The sequence below is a fragment of the Periplaneta americana genome, chromosome 1 (assembly GCF_040183065.1).
Source record: "Periplaneta americana isolate PAMFEO1 chromosome 1, P.americana_PAMFEO1_priV1, whole genome shotgun sequence".
Classification (NCBI taxonomy): Eukaryota; Metazoa; Arthropoda; class Insecta; order Blattodea; family Blattidae; genus Periplaneta; species Periplaneta americana.
Window position 1 is genome coordinate 164862891 of NC_091117.1, and position 14632 is coordinate 164877522.

Below are 14632 nucleotides of genomic sequence, written 5' to 3' on the forward strand. Positions count from 1 at the left end.
AGCGTCGATGACACGAGATGAGACCGAAGATTCTGTATAGCGTCGATGACACGAAATGATACCGAAGATTCTGTGTAGCGTCGATGACAGCGGAATAAAACCGAAGATTCTGTGTAGCGTCGATGACAGCGGGATGAGACCGAAGATTGTGAGCGTCGATGACACAAGATGAGACCGAAGATTCTGTGTAGCGTTGATGACGCGAGACGAGCCCGAATATTCACCATGTAACTACCAGATATTCGTATCGTAATTGAGGAAAATTTCGGAGGTGGAGGACAGGAAATTACCCACTCGGGTTTCGAAACCACGCACGTGCACAGTCTCAGAATACGAGTCGAACTTGCTATAGTCTGAGCTACCTCAGTAGTTATTTTGAAAACCCAAAAATAACAAAGTACGAGTAATAGTCAGAAACTTATACTCTCTCTGTTCCAAAACGTGGTATAGAAAGGTGCCGTTTATTCCGTTCCAAAATGGTATAGCCTACATTTGTTAAAGTTCTCAGTAATATAATGTAACTTTAATGCATCGTCTAGATACTTATTTGTATGATAAATCAACATAAGAAAAACTAATTGATAAAGTACATTTCATTCGATGTGATGTCAAATTGATAAAAGAAAAACAAAGAAACATTGTTTTGAGAGGAGCAAATTAACATAAAAACTTCAATAAATTACAACCCGTTTTTATACGACAATTGTGCCTTAGATGTTCTATTCAAATTTGATTGGGTTGGTGTTCCATTTTCTGCAACAGGAACACCACAGCATTTATTTAAATATGTATTTAAATATTATAGTTTATTCTAATGCACTGTAGAAGACTAGAAACATTCACAACTGCACTGTCTGATAATCCCTTCAATACTGAACAGAATACCACACAGTGAAACATTTCGTGAGCGCATGCGCAATAATCAAACTTGTTTTCTTTGTTACTGTATCATATTATTTAGTTTACATGAAATCGAAATTTATATTACTTTGTATAGAAATTTAAAATTGCATGGGGAATATTGTAAAGTTAAGGGGACACTCAACTATATTTTGGAACTTTTTTCCTATTTGACCAATCTGTTTCAAATTTGGAGAAAAAGTTTAATATACACATAGAAAGTAACATGCAAAATCTCAGCTCATTATATCCAATACTTTTCAAAATAAATATTTCAATTTTTAATCAATCATTAATTGAAATATCACTTTTAATTATCATTTTTTATTTTTTGGCTTTGTGCATTTGACTATGACTTCTCAATGAATAGGGGAAGAATTCTGCATATTGATTTAGTTCTGTCACGTAAATTAGTGTAGAAATTTAATTTTTCATTTCTATGACACTTTTTCTGCAATTTTTAAGTTGAGTGTTCCCTTAAGTTGAAAAAAATGAGTTTAAGCTAAGTGACGGGAGAAGTGTTTAGAATTAATGAATGAAAGAAAGAAATAAACATACGTAGATAGATGCATGGGTAGATGGGTGTATAGGGAAGTAGAGACGGAGGGAGGCAGGTAGGTAAGTAGGCTGTGGATAATAGACAAGTATAAACACACAGAGACAGGGGCAGAACAAACAGGAGGAGACGTATTAAATAATGAAATGACAATGGGTGATGCATAGAATGGCAGACGTGTTGGTAGATGATTAAGTACCGTAGATAGGCAGTGAACAAAAGGGGTTGTAATATTCTCGTTCGAAAACTTATTAGAAATAGGTTGGATTATGTAAGATAGAGCGATTTCGAAATGGTCCAGATTTAATAATGCTGAACTCTTCTAAATTGGTTCGCTAATGATGCGGAAAATTTGAGAAAAATCGATCTAGACAGAGATAACCGAATGACAATATGAAGTCATACCGAGCACCGATGACTCAGAAGTTAAGAATGTATTGTGTTTCAGACTTGCTTTTTCTTTACGTCGATTTGTCTTGAGTAGGAAGGATCATGTCTTGGACTGTTATTTCTGTTTAACGCGAGTTTAATACATCAGCATCATCGTCGTCAAGTATTTTCAGTTAATAATAATGATGATGATAATAATAATAATAATAGTAATAATAATAATAATAATAATAATAATAATTCGAGGAACGACAGCCCATGAAGGACCATGACCGACCAGCCGGCTGCTGGCCTCATGTCCACATGCCGAAGCGGAGGTGGACGATCATCCAACCAGAATAGAGATATCGTGTGGTTAACACGATCTCCCCAGCTGTTTTTTCAGTTAGTTATTTAACGACGCTGTATCAACTACTAGGTTATTTAACGCCGATGAGATTGGTGATAGCGAGATGGTATTTGGCGAGATGAGGCCGAGGATTCGCCATAGATTACCTGGCATTCACCTTACGGTTGGGGAAAACCTCGGAAAAAACCCAACTAGGTAATCAGCTCAAGCGGAGATCGAACCCGCGCCCGAAAGCAACTTCAGACCGTCAGGCAAGCGCCTTAACGGACTGAGCCACGCCGGTGGCTCCCCCAGCTGTTATACCTGGCTTCCGTTACCGGATTTCGCTACCTATCGTAGCTCCCCAAGTGCATCACGATGCTGAGTGGGCACCAGTCCCATAAACTCCAAAATTTCTTCCCCCATGAGGACTCGAACTAGGGCACATTCCGTAACGCGAATCCTAGGCAGGATGTCTTAGATCACGGCGCGGGACATTATTAGTATTATTATTATTATTATTATTATTATTATTATTATTATTTATTCATTTGTTTTTGAACATAACAGGCAAAGCCCAATTACAATGTTCACGACTAACAAATTAATTTATAAAACATAAACAAGGAAAAGGAAACATACACTTATTAAAAACTGAAACAAAATGGAAATAAGAGAAAGAAAAAAAGAGAAATTGAAATAAGGTGTGAAAGTAGCTTCAAATTAACTACCGTAACAACAATATTCTGTAAAATATGATAAATAATTCTGTTTCTAGAGAAATTCATATTGAAGATATCAACATTCGGATGAGGATGTAATTTATTGTATAACTGTAACATTTGGAAAACTGGGGAATTTTTTTGGGATTCAGTATTTGTCCTTGGTATGTAAAACAAATTTCGAAATTTCGTTTTAAGCTTAGGTGCATCTAATGTTATATAATAAAATAAACCAACACATTATTATTATTATTATTATTATTATTATTATTATTATTATTATTATTATTATTATTATTATTATTATTGTTATTATTGTTCTCGAAGTGAAACTGCTTAAGGCTGGGTACGAGTCGAACGTTGTGCAACAGAAATCTGTGGCGGACGTTTTCAGAGGGCTTTGCGTGTTGCTTCTACGGGATTGTGTACGTTACTATGTTATCACATGAATAAAGTTGTTAATGTGTGTGATTTTCCACCAACTTATACAAATTAATGCTTGAATTAGTAGGAGTGGAACTGCTTCCGGGCAGTGTGACATTATATGCAAGGCTGCCAAGTTAAAATTCTGAAATAAGCTGGAAATGGTGTTCAAAAAAAAAAAAAAGCCGACAACAAAAAAAAGCTGACATGACTAATTACTATTTTCATAAGAAAAAATTAAAGTAAATACGTTACCATACATACAGTACAATAATAAATTATTCAGCATTGAAAATTTGAAACACCCTACGATAAAACCAGATTACTTTGAATTACTTTTTATTATGCTCTTCAGTGGCACGTCTGGCTTCATTAAAATATTTTTGATTAAACGCTTGTGCATGGCATTTCCCTTCATAGTTTCTCTTCCATTGTATGTTGCAAAGTAGAGGTCTGTCTGTCATCATTGAGGAACGAAATTGAGTTTTATTTTGTCGTCTCTATAAAAATGTAAATTGAAAATTGAAATAAACCGACTGATACAAAATATAATCTGGCACAGCACTTGTGAAAAAAAGCTGACAAAAGGGTACCGCGCGCGCTGACAAGCTGACAGAGCTTAAAAAACGCTGATACCAGCTTTAAAAGCTGACATTTGACAGCCCTATATATGCCAGAATCAGTAAGTGAAATTTCATAGTTGAGAAGCTTTTCGTAACAAAATACTGAATGCCGAAATCAGGAGCTGGACGAACGAACGAGAGCTTGGCTTGAAAGAAACTGTGCAAGTGAACCGCCAAAAATTCAGCTAAAAACGAAAGAAAAAAAGTCTTATTTAATGTTGATTTTAAAATTACGAGTATTTTAAGGTGAATTTCTTGCCTGAGACTTTTATCAAAATCTCTTCTGATGCAGCATTTAACGTGTTATAGGCTACCTTTGTGAATTTTCTTCCAGATCTTCAGTTAGCCTATATATTGACATGAAATAATACATCCTAGGTATTATTATTATTATTATTATTATTATTATTATTATTATTATTATTATTATTATTATTATTATTATTATTATTATTATTATTATTATCTTCATCATCACCCTATTCTACAAATAGTAACAACTTGCTTTTCGCAACCATGAACAATTTCTTCTTTAATTAAATGCGCAACATATCCAGCAGTTTTTAATGTTCTATTCTCATCATGTCGTTTGAGATATGTTGTGGGTAAAAGTAAATGCAAATTATACTGTTGATTTTGTACTTTATAGATTTACTTCATCATTCTGATAATAATGCAAGACAAGATTGAAACGGAAGGAGAAGTCGGTTGGAAAGTGCTGGACCGAAATACGCAAAACCAACATTATCAGCTCATGGATTAAAAGCCTTAATTTTTTAATAATCAGTTATAAATAATCAAATTAAAGAGTTGTAAAAGTGATCCTGAATAGAACAGAGAAATAAACAAACTTAGAATAGGAAGAGACGTGAATAGATTTCGAAACTGATGTGCACCTAAACAGACTCAGCGTAGCCTTGGAAGACGGGAAGAATAAAAAGAAATAAATAAATATTCACTTCGCTTTCCAGAACATCACGAATTCTGTTCAATTTAAAATGCGTACCAAGAATAAAGTGGAAATCCTTGCTATATGTATCTTCAAGCCACATAAGCCATTTAATAATAGCACGTAATTATATTTGACAGATGGTTAAGTAACCAAAAGGTATGCTCGCGTGCGTCGCTTGTGTTGATTACCGTCATGTTTTAATGACGTAGAATTAACAAACAGTCATCTGAATGGAAAGAATAATGCTTTCGTTAATGTAAATGTTGTAGCCTATAGCAGATCTCTCTTACGCGAAGAGAAAACACATGTTGAAGTTAATTATTTAATTAATTATTATCTTTATTTATGTCATGTAATAGATTACGTCTTAAGCAGTACAATTTTCGAAGTGTGTCTACTGTTATATTATAGATTAAAGTGTTTTGCAAGAGGTATTTCTCTTACGAATGCCTTTGTATTCATTTTCGTTATTGAAAATTTAAAATCGTAATTCATCGCGACTTTGGAGAATTAATGTATATGTTACAGTCAGAACACAAAATCCGTTACAACCCGAAGTTTCTAGGAAATTATAGTTCTGACAAAGCTCTTTAGGAAATTGTAGTTTTCACTTACGTAATTCAGTTACATCTAGAAATAACGATGTCTCTTTAGAAAATTCTAGTTTTGACCAACATAATTAAATTAGATCTAGAAATAACTGATTGTCAATAGTAAAAACCCGTTGTAATGATTTCAGAATGCGAAATCCGACAGAACCCGGAGAAATTCTAGTTTTCACTTATGTAATTCAATTACAACTAGAAATAACGTATTACTAAAAAGACTCTAGTAAATTGGTACTTGCTCATGAACATTATTATTAATATTGCCGTTGTTATTGAAACACAAAATAGTTTTATTACACGAATAATTATGTAATGGGATGCTTAAACATTATTACTTTTGTTGTTGAATTAGCTATGAATAATTATGTTACAGAACTCAATATTATTACTTTTTGTCTCTCAGGTCACTTGTTGCGACAAGGCACGCTATTGTGACATTTAGAGTTGCAGAGAATTTTTTTCTTCGCACACAAGCACCACTTCAAAAACTTTTTTTGCAAACACAACAAACGAACCCTTGTCCGCTTCCGATGTCTTTCTTTGCTGCAGTCCTCAGCAACATTTCTGTGTCTGGCACCTGTTATCGTGTCAAGAAAATTTGAGGACATCATATTCGGTTATGAAAGAAAGTGTTATGTACCGGGTGTTGATGAAATTAACAACACTATCAGTTTTTAAAGTTCAATGAACCTACTTCCAATATAGTTTATTCAGAAGTCCATCCCTTGTTCCATTTCCGTACAAGTCGTCGTCATTTCTCTCAAACACGATTCCTATGAGGTTTCGGAAGTTGGCCTTTACCCTGTCGATATTCGGAATGTTTATTATGATGTTACCTCTTATACCAACTAGAGGATGCGATGCATCTTATTTGAAATCGTTACAATGGATTTTTACTAATAACAATCAGTTTATTTCTAGATCTACTGTAACTTAATTATATTAATGTTAAAGATGTTATTAATTTGTCCTACAGAATAATATCTGTAATATTGGCAATTAATATTTGAGGAGAAAAATTCGCTTCGGCGCCGGGGATCGAACCCGGGTCCTTGGTTCTACGTACCAAGCGCTCTGACCACTGAGCTACGCCGAATTCAATCCACAGCATCGGATCGAACTCTCCTCCTTCAATGTTTCCCTTTGTGGCCTGACTACAAGTTAGGCATATACGTTGACGTTTTATGTCCATGTCAATTGCCATTATACAAGAGGCGCACTCAGCTGAGTGACTGTTTGGCCGGGATTCCGCAGTTAAGGGGCGGCAGAGGTGAATATTTCAAAATCCACAAAATTTATCCGATTTGTTTGAAATTGATCATGGATACTAAGTATGTTATTAGTAATGGGCATACCAAGTTTCAACTTTCTAAGTACAATAGTTCTGTAAATATTAATAATTTTATAAAACTTTATATCCTTTGATATAAAATGCTCCATGCACCATATTGTAAGAAATTTTCAATATTTCTTTTTATTTATATGTTCAGAGAAGGTATATAAATAATGATAAGTATTAGTTTATTATGGGAATAATATAGTAATATAGTTATCTTAGTTTTAATTTCATACTTTAAAGGGCACAAAATCAAAAACTAACATCGGAATATGAAAATATAGTGTATAAGGATAATAAAAATGGAAAAAACCTAATTTTTGTCAGTTTGGTTCAGAATTTCACCTCTGCCTCCCCTCAATTGCAAAACCAGAATTTCCTAAAGAGCCATAATTATTTCTAGATGTAACGGAATTACGTAAATGAAAACTAGGATTTCCTAAAGAGCTTTGTCAGAACTAGAATTTCCTAGAAACTTCGGGTTGTGACGGATTTTGCGTTCTGACTATCATATATACGCAGATTTGGATTTCGTGTTGTAATCTGTACATTACGATCTAGTCCTCGGCAAATAAAAGTGTTACTACATAATTTTGTCCACTTTTCATTTCCAGAATGTTTTGGTCATGTAAAAATGAAGTAATTTATGACTTCGCCTCGGTTCTCAAAGGACAGCCTCAAAAATAAACCCTGAGGAAGTAGCACTTGTGATATACTCATATCTTTAACACTACACCCTTGACCTCCAACTAATATCAACCGACTTCCACTGCCGAAAGCCTCCGCACTCCTTCACAGCCCATTGCCCAGAGGCTGGCTACACATGTTGGATGGGGAATGAACCGTTATGTTGCCCACGCTGTTGACATGTTCTTGACCTTCACAGACATACAAGATCCCTCCACGCAACAAACGCCCCAATAGCTTTCTTACTCCGAAGGACCAACAAGCGTATGTCATTTCATTATACAGGGTGTAAGGGGTATAAGTGCCATTATTTTAACTGATGATTATTCATGTTATAAGGAAGAAAAAAGTCCTTAATTTTTTTTTCTTATTGCAGTACTTAACTAATTATTAAAGTTTACAATATTAGACGTTTGACAACGTTGCTGAATAGAGAGGAGGGGGTTTACAAGTATATAGTACAGCTCAAGCGGGTACAGACATACCGATACAAAACAGATGCTCTGTTTTAATGCAGGGTCGGACCATGACAATACTGTTGTTTACATAAATCGAGCATGCAAATACAAACTTTCAATCTCATTAATAGAACATTATGGTAAAGTTCCATTTTATTTAACTGTATTGCTCCGTTTTTAATAGTACATCTAAAAAATAAACAATAATCGTTTACTGCACAAAATCACACGAACGTTTTTCTAATGCAAAATTGTAATGCCTCCCGCTTCCATAAAGCAGTACCATTTGCAAACAAATTTGTGGTTGTGTGATTTTCGAAACGGGGTAAGCGACTCCTAGTTTGTAATAAATCCAACATGAAATTTACCTCCGTGAACATAATACATGTTTTTAGTCCATTTTCACGCGTAGATTCTGAAAACAATGCTTAAAATATCACATCACGTCACAATTTTAAGATATTTTAGATATCCTACATCGAAAACGAATTTGCGTGCCACCTGGTGACACACATGTCATATGTTGGCTGTCCTACACGATTACTTACATACTTACAAAATGTAAAGATGAAAATGTGTTATTTGTTATACCATCTAACCAAGTCTTTGTCAGTTATCAGGTTAAAGGTAATAAATCTGTCTTTTCTTCTATAAGCAGACACCGCAAAGAGATAAGCCCAGGTAAAGACCGGTCTGGCACTTCTAATGGGGTTGTAAAGCAATATTAGGCCTATTTCCTGTATAAAACGTGATATAACTTAGGCCTATGTAAGAATATGTCATTGTGTTCCTGTGTAGACGTTAATGGTTTAATGAGTGAACTAGGGGTTGAGCATAATCCAGATGGCTGGCGATTGTTTATAGAGTCATCTAAGTTTAGCTTAAAAGCAATGTTACTTCACAATTATAATGAATTTCCATCTGTTCCGGTTTTCCATTCTGTAGGTCTTACAGAAAGTTATGCAAGTATGGCTAAGATTGTGCGTGTTTTAAAATATGAAACTCATTGTTGGAAGATATGTGGTGACCTTAAAGTAATTGGTTGTTGTTTTTTGAGCTTGTGGGACAGCCGTGCTACAGAAAAACATTGTGGTACAACAATGGGACAAGCGGCAGGAATATATTCTGGGAGAAAGTAATGTAAAAGAAACACCATTGGTTCAGCCTGATAATATTCTTCTTCCTCCCTTACACATAAAACTTGGGCTGATGAAGAATCTTGTTAAGGCTATTATTATCTGCCATCTTACGATAGCGTCAGTCCACAACTGGAAAACTCTTCGTTATTATTGGCGCGATTTTTATCTCACCAGTCTTTGCTACAAATCCTTTATTATGTCTCTTCCTCTGTGCTTCGTCACAGTTTGTGGTGAAGGGAAAGAGAGATAGCAGAAGTTTGCAGTGCTTTTTAATGCTCTTGATGCCCATGACCAAGATAAGCCACTTGAAATGTCATCAGATGGTATTCCAAGTAGGCCTCTTATACAAACATAAGTTATATCTATTAATGAGAGTAGGTATTTATTAGATATGAATAACGATCGAGAAAACGAGACTAACAGCGTCCACAAAACAAAAAACCCGCACGACAATGTTGTATTACGTCGCGTCCTTGACGTAAAGACTGGTTGTGAGTCTTCCGAGACTCGATATTGATCATCTCCCGAAGTCAGCAGTTGTTTATACCTGACTGAACTTTTATCTACTTTAGCAACTGTTATATATGTATAAACAATCAAGTAGCCTATTTGAAACATCGCTACCTTTCACTGCATAATAATCCGTTCCCCAGTCTTTATTTAATTACTAGGCACTTATTAAAAGGCTAGGAATTTTCTTTTCATATGTTTAAGATCAAGTGTGCAATCTCAAGTAAAAAGATATTAATATCATGTTTTATGTTTCTTAGAAATGCAAATTTATTTGAGAATTGTTTTTTTTTTTATTTATATAACCATAGGTAATATATAATAGAACCAGAACATTTTGATAACTAAGATACTGTTCTGTTTTGTCTTTTTTGTCTCATTTAAACATTTATAATGTTATTTATTTCAATGATGTATGTTATTCAAAGTTACGAAATCTTTCCACGCCGACCAAATGCTATTTCGAGAATGATGAGCGAGACTCGAAGCGCAGCGAGAATGACGAGCCGAGGCTCGAAAGACAAATGCAACGAACACAGCGAGCGAGAGCGGCAGTTAGTTTTGTTCATCTTTAGTATTTATGCAAGTAGTCTGGGTACGATGACTTATGGCCCACACTGCAGATTTACATTTTATGTGTATTTGTGTAAAATTGGTTGCATAAATCTAGGCCACTTAAGTCATATTCGATATCATAAGAAAATGTATTTAGTATGCAGTCTGGAAACTGAAGTAGATATAATTTGAGTGCATAATAAATTGCTTTATTAATGTGAATGATAGTGACAAGAAAATAAATTATGAATATCATCTGCAACATGTTAAAATAATGGAATTGATGCGAAACGCATATAATGTAAAAAATGTGTTATATTCATTGACATATATATCGATGGGGTGAACAAGAACCCTGTATGTAAAAAAAGAAAGAAAATCTTTCCGAATCTTCTGCAAACACATCTTACGTCAAGGTATGGATACAAACTTTACGAGAAGATATCTAAATTTTAAATACCCTGTCATGTCAGATAGCCTATGTGTTCGCTATCAAAATATTAAAATGTTTAATCGCTCTTCTGTAAAATTGAATATTTTGAATACGAAGTTGCTGTTCAGCACCATCGATATTCTGTTGGTATGAACCATGTTGAATGTGTTAGCCGAGCGACAGACTATGGTTGGAAGGGCACGGATTCAATTCCCGGTGCTATTTCATATTGTCTCAACTTTCAGAACACTCCAGGGCCTATTCTATTCTCATGAAATTAAATAGTAGGTCTTTGCCGGTTAAAAAAGATTACCGAAACGTGGTATTGACACCACTTCGTTTTAACGACAACATACACAACGCAAGTGACATATAGACGGACACTTTACTTTTTTTAGTTGATTACAACACTTCAGTACTGCATGGAACGGCAATATAGACAAGGAGGAGGAAACTGCACTGAAATCGGTACAGATAACATTTCGCTGACCTGTGCCGCATTGTACACGCCTAGACTACCCGCAATACGCGACCAAGTTCCGCAGAGCCATGTCTTTCCCATGACTCACGTTTGATTGCTGACCACAGTGCAGAAGCCGCGTTGTTGTTAAAGAAGACACTTTACGGAATATAACATACTTCAACGAGCTGTGAACATTTTAGCTGGTTACGGAGATATGTGTAGGAATGACTCAGTCAGAAATTTATTCCTCGTTTATAGTTTTCCCGGATCAATATGTCATGTATCTAATACTCTTGGTTTAACAATGAAGTCATTCTCCTTCGTGCTTTCCAATATTTCGATGTGACCCAGGATCAATATTCAAATCAGGCAGTATCGAAAAAGTGAAGAGTTCGTATGAAGACGAAAAAATGTGGAATGGATTGCGTTACTGTTGAATATTATTAATACAGTAGAACCTCTATTATCCGTGGTAATGAAGGGGTGGACTGAACGGTTAATCGAAAAAATCAGATAATCCATACCATAAAAGATTTTCATAAGGAAAGTCCATAATATTTAGGCCTATAGTTTCGTAATTTTGTCCGTGATATTGTGTTTAACATGCTAGTTAGTGGATCAGAAGTTCACTAATTTAAGTCTGGTTATCAGTGACGGATTGTAAGGGTTAAGGGAACTCCTTGTGATGGTTGTCTGCCGAAAGATAGGAGTAGAAGCCTCGTGTTGTAGATTTACACATTCGTACTTTATACAATTTATCTTTTTTATTAAATCGCGCATAGTTGTAACGCCAATCTCGTATTCTGATTCGATATGAGATAACGTTTCTGCTTTCCAAAATCTCTCAATTATTTGCCCTTTTTTATACTTAGCACAACACGTTTTCTTTCGACACCCATGGAAGATATTTTATATAAGTTTCATAGAACGTCCATTCCAACAGCAGAACAAAGACTGAATTGTACACGGGTTTTGCGATTGTGTGAAGGTTCTTGAGGTTATTTTCTTGAAAACAGGTAGTGACAAGTTAGGAAAAACACTCCCTCCAACAAGTATTTGTATAGGACTTCATATTTGTCCTGTAAAAAAAAAAAAAGAAGTCTGATAATCCGCCAATCGGTTAATAGGGTGAGAGATAATCGGGGTTCTACTGTACTGTTACTATACGAAACATTGCTGGCTTAACTAGGCCTATTTGGGTTCCGCCAGTACAACATCAGAACTGCAATAAAATTCTTCTCGCGATCACTGTCAGAACTCCTGTTTCTAGTAGGCTAACTGTGCAGTGCATTACATCTGGAAGAGCTCTGAGCCACCGGGTTAGCTTAGGCCCTTAGGTGGTAGGCGGTTGCCTGTTGGTCCGGGCATGGGTTCCAGTCTTGGTTGTACTGATCACCTGGTTGGTTTTTTCAAAGGTTTTTCCCAACTGTAGGGCGAATGTCAGGTAATGATGACGAATCCTCGGACTCGCTTCGCCAAATATTATCTCGCTATCAAAAATTACATTGACGCTAAATAATCTATAGTAGTTAATACAGCGTCGTTAAGTAACCGGCTAAAAAATAAACATTTGTTCTTCCTTGAATATTTTCCCTTCTCACTCCTTTCCTGTGTTTGCAAAAGTCACTGTAAAGTTCTGTATTATATTGGAAGACATGCCACATAATCCCTTAAACTGACATTTCTTACTCCTTACCTGCGCAGAAAGTAGCATCTTCTGCTGACCTCTGGAAGTGCTTTGTGTGCAGTGTGGCGTTGTATGGGACAGAAACATGGGCATTATGACGAAGTGAAAAAAGCGACTAGAAGCACTTGAAATGTGGATATGGAGAAGAATGGAACATGTAAAGTGGACAGACAGAATAAGAAATGAAGCTGTGTTGGAAAGATTGGGTGAAGAAAGAATGATGCTGAAACTGATCAAAAAGAGAAAAAGGAATTGGTTGGGTCACTGGCCGAGAAGAAACTGCCTACCGAAGGATGCACTGGAAGGAATGGTGAACGCGAGAAGTGTTAGGGGCAGAAGACAATATCAGATGATAGACAACATTAAGATATATGGATCATATGCGGAGAGGAAGAGGAAGGCAGAAAATGGGGAAGGTTGGAGAAAGCTGGATTTACAGTGAAAGACTGCCCTTTGGTAAAACACTATGAATAAATGAATGAACCGGCGCAGAAATATAATCTATCGAGGTTGCAGCACCTCGAACTGTACTATAGTTTCTTCACCCACGCGTCTTATCGGGATGGTCGCTGCAATTTACAAGAACACAACTTTCTGTAATCTTTGTCTATATCTGGGATTTACTTAACCTTATTGGAGTTTGCCCTAAGATCTTTTCATGTGTGAATTACACAATACCTTTGGATACACGACAACTCTCGTGATATGACATCGGACTTCTACTTAATACAACAACACAGGAATCGGATTCACAGTGGACAGATACCCATCCAAGCCCTAGGTGGAATTCTGGCATACGACTTTGTTTTAGAGACAACGTTCAAATCTGAGCGCCTTAGATGTAGCACGCAGATATTATAATGTTGTGCACAAGCCATGGGCATGCTTTGAATTTCACTCAGCATATGAATGTTTGTCCTTTTGTCAATATGATGTTCAGTTTCAATTGAAGCTCCGGCGTCGTGTCCATCCCAAGTCCACCTAATACAGGGCTCCACCAGGAGCGAATCCAATCTCTAATCGGGGACGCTTAATATTCATCCGTCACGCATCAGCGCTGCGCGGTGTTCGGCGGGGAAGAAAGGGGTGGAAGAGAAGTCATACGGCTCCCCGTGAGAGAGCTTTTTGTGCCCAGTCCTGATCTAATGTGTAGGTGAAACAGAAAGGAAAAGTATAAAATTCGACAGCGTAGCCTAAGGTAAGGAGGACATAAAAGGCACTTATTTATTTAATTAATTAATTTATTTGTTTATTTATTCATTTATCCATTTATTTATTTATTTATTTATTTATTTATTTATTTATTTATTTATTTATGTGTATATTTGTCCTACCTGCGCGTAAGGGGAAATAAGCTTTGGACTTTGGAACTAAGCTTCTCTCCCTCGCTACACTTCCACTTACAGGTAGCTAGCTCGCTAACCCCCACCATAAGGTTCTTACTGTGAGCTACGGCGCACACAAGCATTTGGTTTCACGAGATAACGAATGGGCTATATTTATCTTTATTTTGGCCGGTAATTCTTAAGGCGTCGAGGGAAAAATGATGAACCGCTTAACTCCTTTATTATTATTATTATTATTATTATTATTATTATTATTATTATTATTATTATTATTATTATTGAATATTTAAGGGGCGAGAAGTAGGCTATATAGTCCTAAGCCACAGAGACAAAATTTTACAGCAGAGCGTATTAAAGGTTTAGAATCCAATGTTATTAGGTGAGGTATCACAATTTCTTCGGCATACACTTACGGTTTTTTTAGTTGGTTATTTAATGACGCTGTATCAACTACTAGGTTTTTTAGCGTCGATGGGATTGGTGATAGCGAGATGGTATTTGGCCAGATGAGGCCGA

The 14632-nt window shown here is 35.9% G+C and overlaps 1 protein-coding gene and 1 non-coding gene across 5 annotated transcripts in view; one reads left to right on the forward strand and one right to left on the reverse strand.

The window, feature by feature from the left end:
• Positions 1 to 14632, forward strand: part of Amph (amphiphysin) — a 309899-nt gene that overhangs the window by 216348 nt on the left and 78919 nt on the right. The gene's annotated exons all lie outside the window — the stretch shown is intronic.
• Positions 6526 to 6598, reverse strand: TRNAY-GUA (transfer RNA tyrosine (anticodon GUA)). Its single transcript has one exon. It is a non-coding gene; the product is annotated as a tRNA-Tyr (tRNA).